At 41.2% G+C, this 12,465-nt stretch overlaps 1 non-coding gene across 1 annotated transcript; it reads right to left on the bottom strand.

Moving 5' to 3' along the window:
• Positions 1 to 4,482: 4,482 nt before the first annotated feature.
• Positions 4,483 to 4,590, bottom strand: LOC112708655 (small nucleolar RNA R71). Its single transcript, XR_003156498.1, has one exon. It is a non-coding gene; the product is annotated as a small nucleolar RNA R71 (small nucleolar RNA).
• Positions 4,591 to 12,465: the final 7,875 nt, after the last annotated feature.

Genomic DNA, 12,465 nt, shown 5'->3' with positions numbered 1-12,465 from the left:
CACGCGGCCGCGTCGCTTGCGCCGTACAACCCAACCAAAACTGCCAAAATATCTTATCTTTCTCTCCTCCAAATCCTAATTTTTCTTTTCCCTCCTTATTTCTTCCTTCTCTCTTCTTCCTTCTATTTCACCTTTCACTCACTCTCTCTCTCACCTCCATTAGCAAGGTTTTATTTTCTTCTTCCCTCATTCCTTTTCTATCATTCTTCTTATTTTATATGTTATTTTCTTATCTTTTCTTTTTCTTTTCATTATCCATATTTTCTTTCTTCTTCTTTCCTTTTTACATGGTGCTAGAAATTTATTTGAGTCATCATTCCTCATTATATACTTGTGGATTGTTGCAAATTGTTTGGCAATTATATATTATTTATTTTTCTTAAAAGGGTTGCTTGCATGTTTACTTTAATACTTTCTATACCTTATTTCATATGCATGCTATGTGTTTGTGAAAAACCCGTATGGCATCATGCACTTTTCTACATTATCATATTCTACTACTCAATGCATGTTTTTCACAAATTCCCTTTACTATTTTATTAATTATATTTAATTGCCAATACTAACATGTTAGTTTGTTACGAAGTGATGCTTGATCTATACTACTCATGCCCTTGCCGGCTGATGAGCGGATAATTTGTACGCTTTTTGGCATTGTTTTTAGTATGTTTTTAGTATGATCTAGTTAGTTTTTAGTTATTTTTATTAGTTTTTAGTTAAAATTCACTTTTCTGGACTTTACTATGAGTTTGTGTGTTTTTCTGTGATTTCAGGTATTTTCTGGCTGAAATTGAGGGACCTGAGCAAAAATCTGATTCAGAGACTAAAAAGGACTGCAGATGCTGTTGGATTCTGACCTCCCTGCATTCGAAGTGGATTTTCTGGAGCTACAGAAGCCCAATTGGTGCGCTCTCAACGGCGTTGGAAAGTAGACATCCTGGGCTTTCCAGCAATATATGATAGTCCATACTTTGCCCAAAATTTGATGGCCCAAACCGGCGTTCAAAGTCACCCTCAGAAATCCCAACGTTAAACGCTGGAACTGGCACCAAAATGGGAGTTAAACGCCCAACTTGGCATAAAAGCTGGCGTTTAACTCCAAGAGAAGTCTCTGCACGAAAATGCTTCATTGCTCAGCCCAAGCACACACCAAGTGGGCCGGAAGTGGATTTTTATGTCATTTACTCATTTCTGTAAACCTTAGGCTACTAGTTTTCTATAAGTAGGACCTTTTACTATTGTATTGAGATATCGAGGGGTAGCTATCTTCATTGTTATGCTATCTTAGATCACTGGGAGGCTGGCCTCATGGCCATGCCTAGACCTTGTTCTTATGTATTTTCAACGGTGGAGTTTCTACACACCATAGATTAAGGTGTGGAGCTCTGCTGTACCTCGAGTATTAATGCAATTACTATTGTTCTTTCATTCAATTCCGCTTGTTCTTGTTCTAAGATATCACTTGTTCTTCAACTTGATGAATGTGATGATCCGTGACACTCATCATCATTCTCACCTATGAACGTGTGACTGACAACCACCTCCGTTCTACCTTCGATTGGGTGAATATCTCTTGGATTCCTGATTGCACGATGCATGGTTGATCGCCTGACAACCGAGTGCTCGCCTGACAACCGAGCCAACCATTCCGTGAGATCAGAGTCTTCGTGGTATAGGCTAGAACTGATGGCGGCATTCAAGAGAATCCGGAAGGTCTAACCTTGTCTGTGGTATTCTGAGTAGGATTCAATGATTGAATGACTGTGACGTGCTTCAAACTCCTAGCAGGCGGGGCGTTAGTGACAGACGCAAAAGAATAACTTGATTCTATTCCGGCCTGACCGAGAACCGACAGATGATTAGCCATGCTGTGACAGAGCATAGGAACATTTTCATTGAGAGGATGGGAGGTAGCCACTGACAACGGTGAAACCCTTGCATAAGCTTGCCATGGAAAGGAGTAAGAAGGATTGGATGAAGACAGTAGGAAAGCAGAGAGACGGAAGGGAAGGCATCTTCATGCGCTTATCTGAAGTTCCTACCAATGAATTACTTAAGTACCTCTATCTTTATCTTTGTGTTTTATGCGTCTATCACTATATCCATTTGAGTTTGCCTGACTAAGATTTACAAGATGACCATAGCTTGCTTCATACTAACAATCTCCGTGGGATCGACCCTTACTCGCGTAAGGTTTATTACTTGGACGACCCAGTGCACTTGCTGGTTAGTTGTGCGAAGTTGTGTTAATGCCATGGTATTGAACACCAAGTTTTTGGGGTTCATGACCGGGGATTATAAGAGTTGTGAAAAGTATTGTTCACAATTTCGCGCACCAAGTTTTTGGCGCCGTTGCCGGGGATTGTTCAAGTTTTGAGCAAGCTTTTGGTCCGGTAACATCAGTGCCAAAATCCGGCAACAGCACCAAGTTTTTGGCGCCGTTGCCGGGGATTGTTGAGTTTGGACAACTGACGGTTCATCTTGTTGCTTAGATTAGGTACTTTTTCTTCAGAGTTCTTAAGAATGAATTCTAGTGTTTCAAAGTGATGTTCTTATCATCACCAAAGCTGATTGATCTTCATCAATTTAGCTCTTGAATGCAATGTTCTGCTGAAGCTTGGCTGGCCATGTCTAATTTCTTTAGACTGAAGCTTTAGACTAACATTGCATGATTCCTGGAATTCTCATTAAGAATTTTGATACCTTTTTCCACTTTATTTTCGAAAAAAAAAGCACAAAAAAATTTACAAAATCATAAAATCCAAAAATATTTTTGAGTCTAGTGTTTCATTTTAAGTTTGGTGTCAATTACATGCATCCATTCATGTGTCTTAAGGATCTTCAATTTGTTCTTGATGTTTTCTTATTCTGATCTTTGAATTCTCTTGGTTTGAGTGTTTATGTGTCTCATATGCATTTTCATTAGTGTCAGTAGTATACAAACTGCTAAGTTTGGTGTCTTGCATGCATTGTTATTTAATTTTAGTTGCATTTTGATTACTCCTTATTATTAAAAATCCAAAAATATTTATAATTTGTGTCTTTTCAAGTCAATAATACAGAAGAATTGAAGATTCAGAACATTCAGCAGAGGAATTGCACAGAAAAAGCTGGGCGTTCAAAACGCCCAGTGAAGAAGGACAGACTGGCGTTTAAACGCCAGCCAGGGTACCTGGTTGGGCGTTTAACGCCCAAAAGGGTATAGTTTTGGGCGTTAAACGCCAGAATGTGCACCATTCTGGGCATTTAACGCCAGGATGGCTAAAGGGGGAAGATTTTGTTTTCAAATCAGATTTTTTTTCAAGTTTTCAAAGTTTTTCAAAATCAAATCTTTTTTCAATTCAATTTTTCAATCAAATCTTTTTCAAAATCAATTTCTTTCCATTTTCAAAGATACTTACTATCAATTAATGATTTGATTCAACATTTCAAGTATGTTGCCTTTTCTGTTGAGAAAGGTTTAATGTTTGAATCATATCTTTTCTTGTCAGTCAAGTTTTTAATTTTCAAAATCAAATCTTTTTAAAATGTTTTTCAAATCATATCTTCTCAATCACATTTTTTTAAAAACCAATCATATCTTCTTAACCACATCTTTTTCAAAATAGTTTTCAATCAAATCTTTTTGATTTCTAATTTCAAAATCTTTTTCAAAAATCACTTGATCTCTTTCCCACTTTCATTTTCGAAAATCAAGTAGTGTTTTCAAAAATGTTTTCAAAATCTTTTACTTAATTTTCGAAAATTACTTCCCTTCTTCTCATATCCTTCTATTTATGGATTAACACTATCCCTTAATGCAAAATTCGAACTCCATCTTCTTTGATAAGTTTGAATTTTCTACTGCTGTCTTCTACTTTTCTTTTCCTCTGACACCTAAAGGAATCTCTATACTGTGACATAGAGGATTCTACATTTTCTTGTTCCCTTCTCTTTCTTATGAGCAGGAGCAAAGACAAAAACATTCTTGTTGAGGCTGACCTTGAACCTGAAAGGACCTTGAAGAGAAAGCTAAGAGAAGCCAAAGCACAACTCTCTTTAAAGGACCTGACCGAATTCTTCAAAGAAGAAGAACCTATGGCAGCCGAAAACAACAACAATGCCAACAATGCAAGGAAGGTGCTGGGTGACTTCACTGCACCTACTCCCAATTTCTATGGGAGAAGCATCTCTATCCCTGCCATTGGAGCAAACAACTTTGAGCTTAAGCCTCAATTAGTTTCTCTAATGCAACAGAATTGCAAGTTCCATGGACTTCCATTGGAAGATCCTCATCAGTTTTTAGCTGAGTTCTTGCAAATCTGTGACACTGTCAAGACTAATGGGGTTGACCCTGAGGTCTACAGACTTATGCTATTCCCTTTTGCTGTAAGAGACAGAGCGAGAACATGGTTGGACTCTCAACCTAAAGAAAGCCTGGACTCTTGGGAAAAGCTAGTCAATGCCTTCTTGGCAAAGTTCTTTCTACCTCAAAAATTGAGTAAGCTTAGAGTGGAAGTCCAAACCTTCAGACAGAAGGAAGGAGAATCCCTCTATGAAGCTTGGGAAAGATACAAACAATTAATCAGAAAGTGTCCTTCTGATATGCTTTCTGAATGGAGCATCATAGGTATTTTCTATGATGGTCTCTCTGAACTATCCAAAATGTCTTTGGATAGCTCTGCTGGAGGCTCTCTTCATCTGAAGAAGACGCCTACAGAAGCTCAAGAGCTGATTGAAATGGTTGCAAATAACCAATTCATGTACACTTCTGAAAGAAATCCTGTGAACAATGGGACTAGTCGGAAAAAAGGAGTTCTTGAGATTGACACTCTGAATGCCATATTGGCTCAGAACAAAATATTGACTCAACAAGTCAATATGATTTCTCAAAGTCTGTCTAGAATGCAAAATGCACCAAGCAATACTAAGGAAGCTTCATCTGAGGAAGAAGCTTATGATCCTGAGAACCCTTCAATGGAAGAGGTGAATTACATGGGAGAACCCTATGGAAACACCTATAATCCTTCATGGAGAAATCATCCAAATTTTTCATGGAAGGATCAACAGAGACCTCAACAAGGTTTCAACAACAATAATGGTGGAAGAAACAGGTTTAGCAATAGCAAGCCTTTTCCATCATCTTCTCAGCAACAGACAGAGAGTTCTAAGCAGAATACCTCTAACTTAGCAACCATGGTCTCTGATCTGATCAAAACCACTCAAAGTTTCATGACTGAAACAAGGTCCTCCATTAGAAATTTGGAGGCACAAGTGGGTCAGCTGAGCAAGAAAATTACTGAACTCCCTCCTAGTACTCTTCCAAGCAATACAGAAGAAAATCCAAAAGGAGAGTGCAAATCCATCAACATGGCCGAATTTGGAGAGGAGGAAGAGGCAGTGAACGCCACTGAGGAAGGCCTCACTGGGCGTCCACTGGCCTCCGATGAGTTCCCCAATGAGGAACCATGGGAATCTGAGGCTCAAACTGAGACCATAGAGATTCCATTGGACTTACTTCTGCCATTCATGAGCTCTGATGAGTATTCTTCCTCTGAAGAGGATGAGTATGTCACTGAAGAGCAAGTGGCTAAATACCTTGGAGCAATCATGAAGCTAAATGACAAGTTATTTGGAAATGAGACTTGGGAGGATGAACCCCCTTTGCTCACCAAAGAACTGGATGACTTGTCTAGGCAGAAGTTACCTCAAAAGAGACAGGATCCTGGGAAGTTTTCAATACCTTGTACCATAGGCACCATGACCTTCAACAAGGCCTTGTGTGACTTAGGGTCAAGTGTAAACCTCATGCCTCTCTCTGTAATGGAGAAGTTAGGGATCTCAGAGGTACAAGCTGCAAAAATCTCACTAGAGATGACAGACAACTCAAGAAAACAAGCCCATGGACTTGTAGAGGATGTTCTGGTTAAAGTTGAAGACCATTACATCCCTACCGATTTCATAGTCCTAGAGACTGGGAAGTGCATGGATGAATCCATCATCTTTGGCAGACCCTTCCTAGCCACAGCAAAGGCTGTGATTGATGTTGATAGAGGAGAGTTGATCATTCAAGTGAATGAAGAATCCTTGGTGTTTAAGGCCCAAGGATATCCCTCTGTCATCATGGAGAGGAAGCATGAAGAGCTTCTCTCAAAAACAGAGCCCCCACAGTCAAACTCTAAGTTTGGTGTTGGGAGGCCACAACCAAACTCTAAGTTTGGTGTTGAACCCCCACATTCAAACTCTAAGTTTGGTGTTGGGAGGTTCCAACATAGCTCTGAGCATTTCTGAGGCTCCATGAGAGTCCTCTGTCAAGCTAATGACATTAAAGAAGTGCTTGTTGGGAGGCAACCCAATGTTTTATAATTAACTATTTTCCTTTGTCATTTTATGTTTTTTTTGTAGGTTGATGATCATGAGAAGTCACAAAATCAATGAAAAAAGCAAAAACAGAATGAAAAACAGGAAGAAAAATAGCACACCCTGGAGGACGCACCTACTGGCGTTAAACGCCAGTGAGGTTAGTAGATGGGCGTTTAACGCCCAGTCTGGCACCATTCTGGGCGTTTAACGCCAAAAAGGGGCACCAGACTGGCGTTAAACGCCAGAAATGGGCAAGAAGCTGGCGTTAAATGCCAGAAATGGGCACCAGCCCGGCGTTTAACGCCAGAATTGGCACAAAAGGAGATTTTGCTTGCCATTTGGTGCAGGGATGACTTTTCCTTGACACCTCAGGATCTGTGGACCCCACAGGATCCCCACCTACCCCACCCCTCTCTCTCTTCTTCACCCATTCACCAATCACCTATCAAATCCCATCTTTCTCTTTACCATTCACATCCATCCTTCATAAAACCTCACCTACCTCACCATTCAAATTCAAACCACTTTCCCACCCAAACCCACCCATCCATGACCGAACCCACCCTTCCCCCACTCCTATATAAACCCTCATTTACTCCTTCATTTTCACACAACATACACACCACTTCTCCCCTTCTTGGCCGAAAACAAAAGCCATTCCCTTTCCCCTCATTTCTTCTTTTTCTACTCTCTTCTTTCTTCTTTTGCTCGAGGACGAGCAAACCTTTTAAGTTTGGTGTGGTAAAAGCACTGCTTTTTGTTTTTCCATAACCATTTATGGCATCCAAGGCCGGAGAAACCTCTAGAAAGAGGAAAGGGAAGGCAAAAGCTTCCACCTCCGAGTCATGGGAGATGGAGAGATTCATCTCAAGGGTGCATCAAGACCACTTCTATGAAGTTGTGGCCTTGAAGAAGGTGATCCCCGAGGTCCCTTTTTCACTCAAAAAGGGTGAATATCCGGAGATCCAACATGAGATCCGAAGAAGAGGTTGGGAAGTTCTTACCAACCCCATTCAACAAGTCGGAATCTTGATGGTTCAAGAATTCTATGCCAATGCATGGATCACCAAGAACCATGATCAAAGTGTGAACCTGGATCCAAAGAATTATCTTACTATGGTTCGGGGGAAATACTTGGATTTTAGTCCGGAAAGTGTAAGGTTGGCATTCAATTTGCCCATGATGCAAGGAGATGAACATCCTTACACTAGAAGGGTCAACTTTGATCAAAGGTTGGACCAAGTCCTCACAGTCATATGTGAAGAGGGCGCCCAATGGAAGAGAGATTCAAGAGGGAAGCCGGTTCAATTGAGAAGGCATGACCTCAAGCCCGTGGCTAGGGGATGGTTGGAGTTCATCCAACGCTCAATCATTCCCACTAGCAACCGGTCCGAAGTTACCATAGACCGGGCTATCATGATTCATAGCATCATGATTGGAGAAGAAATAGAAGTTCATGAGGTTATAGCTCAAGAACTTTATAAGGTGGCGGACAAGTCCTCTACCTCGGCAAGGTTAGCCTTTCCTCATCTCATTTGTCACCTCTGTTATTCAGTTGGAGTTGACATAGAGGGAGACATCCCTATTGATGAGGACAAGCCCATCACTAAGAAGAGGATGGAGCACACAAGAGACCCCACTCATCATGAGATCCCTGAGATACCTCAAGGGATGCACTTTCCTCCACAAAACTATTGGGAGCAACTAAATACCTCCCTAGGAGAATTGAGTTCCAACATGGGACAACTAAGGGTGGAGCATCAAGAACACTCCATCATCCTCCATGAAATTTGAGAAGATCAAAGAATCATGAGAGAGGAGCAACAAAGACAAGGAAGAGATATTGAGGAGCTCAAGCACTCCATAGGATCTTCAAGAGGAAGAAAGAGCCGCCATCACTAAGGTGGACCCGTTCTTTAATCTCCTTGTTCTTTATTTTCTTGTTTTTCGAATTTTAGTGCTTATGTTTATCTATGCTTGTGTCTTGTGATCATTAGTGTCTTAGTGTCTATGCCTTAAAGTTATGAATGTCCTATGAATCCATCACCTTTCTTAAATAAAAAAAAAATTGTTCTTAATTGAAAAAGAAAAAGAATTGCATGAATTTTGAATTTTATAACAGTTTAATTATTTTGATGTGGTGGCAATATTTTTGTTTTCTGAATGTATGCTTAAACAGTGCATATGTCTTTTGAATTTGTGGTTCATGAATGTTGGCTCTTGAAAGAATGATGAAAAAGGAGACATGTTACTGAGGATCTGAAAAATCATAAAAATGATTCTTGAAGCAAGAAAAAGCAATGAAAAAAAAAGAGAAAATTTCAGAAAAAAAAAAGAAAACGAAAAAAAAGGGGAGAAAAAGAAAGAAATAAAGTTGTGATCCAAGGCAAAAAGAGTGTGCTTAAGAACCCTGGACACCTCTAATTGGGGACTCTAGCAAAGCTGAGTCACAATCTGAAAAAGGTTCACCCAATTATGTGTCTGTGGCATGTATGTATCCGGTGGTAATACTGGAAGACAGAGTGCTTTGGGCCACGGCCAAGACTCAATAAGTAGCTATGTTCAAGAATCATCATACTTAACTAGGAGAATCAATAACACTATCTGGATTCTGAGTTCCTAAAGAAGCCAATCATTCTGAATTTCAAAGGATAGAGTGAGATGCCAAAACTATTCAGAGGCAAAAAGCTAAAAGCCCCGCTCATCTAATTAATACTGATCTTCATAGATGTTTTTGGAATTGATTGCATATTCTATTCTTTTTATCTTATTTGATTTTCAGTTGCTTGAGGACAAGCAACAATTTAAGTTTGGTGTTGTGATGAGCGGATAATTTGTACGCTTTTTGGCATTGTTTTTAGTATGTTTTTAGTATGATCTAGTTAGTTTTTAGTATATTTTTATTAGTTTTTAGTTAAAATTCACTTTTTTGGACTTTACTATGAGTTTGTGTGTTTTTCTATGATTTCAGGTATTTTCTGGCTGAAATTGAGGGACCTGAGCAAAAATCTGATTCAGAGACTAAAAAGGACTGCAGATGCTGTTGGATTCTGACCTCCCTGCACTCGAAGTGGATTTTCTGGAGCTACAGAAGTCCAATCCGCGCGCTCTCAACGGCGTTGGAAAGTAGACATCCTGGGCTTTCCAGCAATATATGATAGTCCATGCTTTGCCCAAGATTTGATGGCCCAAACCGGCGTTCAAAGTCACCCTCAGAAATCCCAACGTTAAACGCTGGAACTGGCACCAAAATGGGAGTTAAACGCCCAACTTGGCATAAAAGCTGGCGTTTAACTCCAAGAGAAGTCTCTGCACGAAAATGCTTCATTGCTCAGCCCAAGCACACACCAAGTGGGCCGGAAGTGGATTTTTATGTCATTTACTCATTTCTGTAAACCTTAGGCTACTAGTTTTCTATAAGTAGGACCTTTTACTATTGTATTGAGATATCGAGGGGTAGCTATCTTCATTGTTATGCTATCTTAGATCACTGGGAGGCTGGCCTCATGGCCATGCCTAGACCTTGTTCTTATGTATTTTCAACGGTGGAGTTTCTACACACCATAGATTAAGGTGTGGAGCTCTGCTGTACCTCGAGTATTAATGCAATTACTATTGTTCTTTCATTCAATTCCGCTTGTTCTTGTTCTAAGATATCACTTGTTCTTCAACTTGATGAATGTGATGATCCGTGACACTCATCATCATTCTCACCTATGAACGTGTGACTGACAACCACCTCCGTTCTACCTTCGATTGGGTGAATATCTCTTGGATTCCTGATTGCACGATGCATGGTTGATCGCCTGACAACCGAGTGCTCGCCTGACAACCGAGCCAACCATTCCGTGAGATCAGAGTCTTCGTGGTATAGGCTAGAACTGATGGCGGCATTCAAGAGAATCCGGAAGGTCTAACCTTGTCTGTGGTATTCTGAGTAGGATTCAATGATTGAATGACTGTGACGTGCTTCAAACTCCTAGCAGGCGGGGCGTTAGTGACAGACGCAAAAGAATCACTGGATTCTATTCCGGCTTTACCGAGAACCGACAGATGATTAGCCATGCTGTGATAGAGCATAGGAACATTTTCACTGAGAGGATGGGAGGTAGCCACTGACAACGGTGAAACCCTTGCATAAGCTTGCCATGGAAAGGAGTAAGAAGGATTGGATGAAGACAGTAGGAAAGCAGAGAGACGGAAGGGAAGGCATCTTCATGCGCTTATCTGAAGTTCCTACCAATGAATTACATAAGTACCTCTATCTTTATCTTTGTGTTTTATGCGTCTATCACTATATCCATTTGAGTTTGCCTGACTAAGATTTACAAGATGACCATAGCTTGCTTCATACTAACAATCTTCGTGGGATCGACCCTTACTCGCGTAAGGTTTATTACTTGGACGACCCAGTGCACTTGCTGGTTAGTTGTGTGAAGTTGTGTTAATGCCATGGTATTGAACACCAAGTTTTTGGGGTTCATGACCGGGGATTATGAGAGTTGTGAAAAGTATTGTTCACAATTTCGCGCACCACCGGCATGCCAATAATCATCTTGCATCTACTCACCCTTTCGTGCACTTGTTCTATTTTCTTTCATGATCTTTTTCACATGTTGTCATGACCATGTGTTTATTTCATTCATCTTTCCCGTGCCCTGATTTTCACTTACTCTATCCCCTTCCTTGCTTTATTTCTTTGGATTTAACTTACTTTCTCTTCCCTTTTTCAGAATGGCCACCAAGAAAGGCAAAGAGAAAGCTACCCCTAAACCCACAGCAAGGAAAGGAACGAAGAGAGCATTAGTGGCAGGACCTTCTTCAACTACAGTTAAGCCCTCAACAAAAAGAATTAAAAGGATTATCAAGGTTGATGAAAAGGAGAGAGCCTTCCCAGCCAAGGACACTGCACGATTTCCAAATCGCTACTGTGAGCAGATGTTTCCTACTCTGGCAGCTCGAAATTACAGTAATGAACACCTTCTTATCCCTCCGCCTCCTATCGCTAAATTTGTTGAGCCACAAATTGCACAAAGACATTGGGGATTCTTACTGCGACAGCCACGCCAGGTTAATCTTTCTTGGGTTGTTGAGTTCTACTCCAACTTCCACCTACCGACTCTGTAGTCTGTCTATTTACGCCAGAAGCAAGTCCCAATCACAGAAGAGGCCATACAGCAAGCCTTAGATCTCCCACCTGCTCTAGAAGGGTTGGACGCTTTTCAGAAAGCCACAATCAAACGCTAGGCATACACCTTTAACTGGGACGCTGTTCTCAGAGTTATCGCTCGACCTGGCAGCAAATGGATCTTCGGATACCATCGTTCCCATCCTAAGGGAATCTCGGCTTCCGCACTTACCTTAGAGGCTAACGTTTGGGCACAGATTATGTCCCATTACGTCTTCCCGAGTACTCATGAGTCCTCCTTCACCGCAGACATGGCCGTTCTACTATGGTGCATCCTCACAGACCAGCCTCTCAATTTACCAAGACATATCCGGAATGCTATGGAACATGTGTAGATCACGGGAAACCTACCTTTCCCCGCATTGGTCTCTGATCTTATTTCAGTAGCCGGAGTATCCTACAGACCTGGGGACACCAAAGCCATTCTTCCACGGGATGATCAGTATGTCCCTAACGGGAGATATCTCAGGCCACAGCTTGTCACTACCAGCCTGTCCACAGAGGATGCTGCAGCTCCTCCACCATCTACTAGTCAACTGCTGCATCAAATACTGAAGCTGTTGGACCAACATGAAAAGAAAGCAAAGCTCCGAGAGCGCCGTAACCAACACTGATTCAAACACCTCAGGGAGCTGCTTAGAGGAGATTGCAGAGACTCAAACACTCCGGACTCCACTTCCTTCACCAGCACAGGGAGCCATGATAGCCCCGACTGTGGAGACACTGCCACCAGCCCACCACTGTTCCTGACAGATGGTACTGAGGACGGTGCAAAGCCTTAAGTGTGGGGAGGTCGGTCAGTACCTGACTTTCGGAGGTAATTTCTCTTCCCTAGCACCAATAAATTAGGATATTTTAGTTAGATTTTCTTTCTTTTATAGAATAGGATAAATTGCATAGTAATAGGTTAGTCGCATGCATGTTCTACTTGATTG

This window comes from Arachis hypogaea, chromosome 8 (assembly GCF_003086295.3).
Source record: "Arachis hypogaea cultivar Tifrunner chromosome 8, arahy.Tifrunner.gnm2.J5K5, whole genome shotgun sequence".
In the NCBI taxonomy this organism is placed as follows: Eukaryota; Viridiplantae; Streptophyta; class Magnoliopsida; order Fabales; family Fabaceae; genus Arachis; species Arachis hypogaea.
Note: the sequence above shows the minus strand (reverse complement) of the source record. Positions and strands in the feature narration are given on the sequence as shown.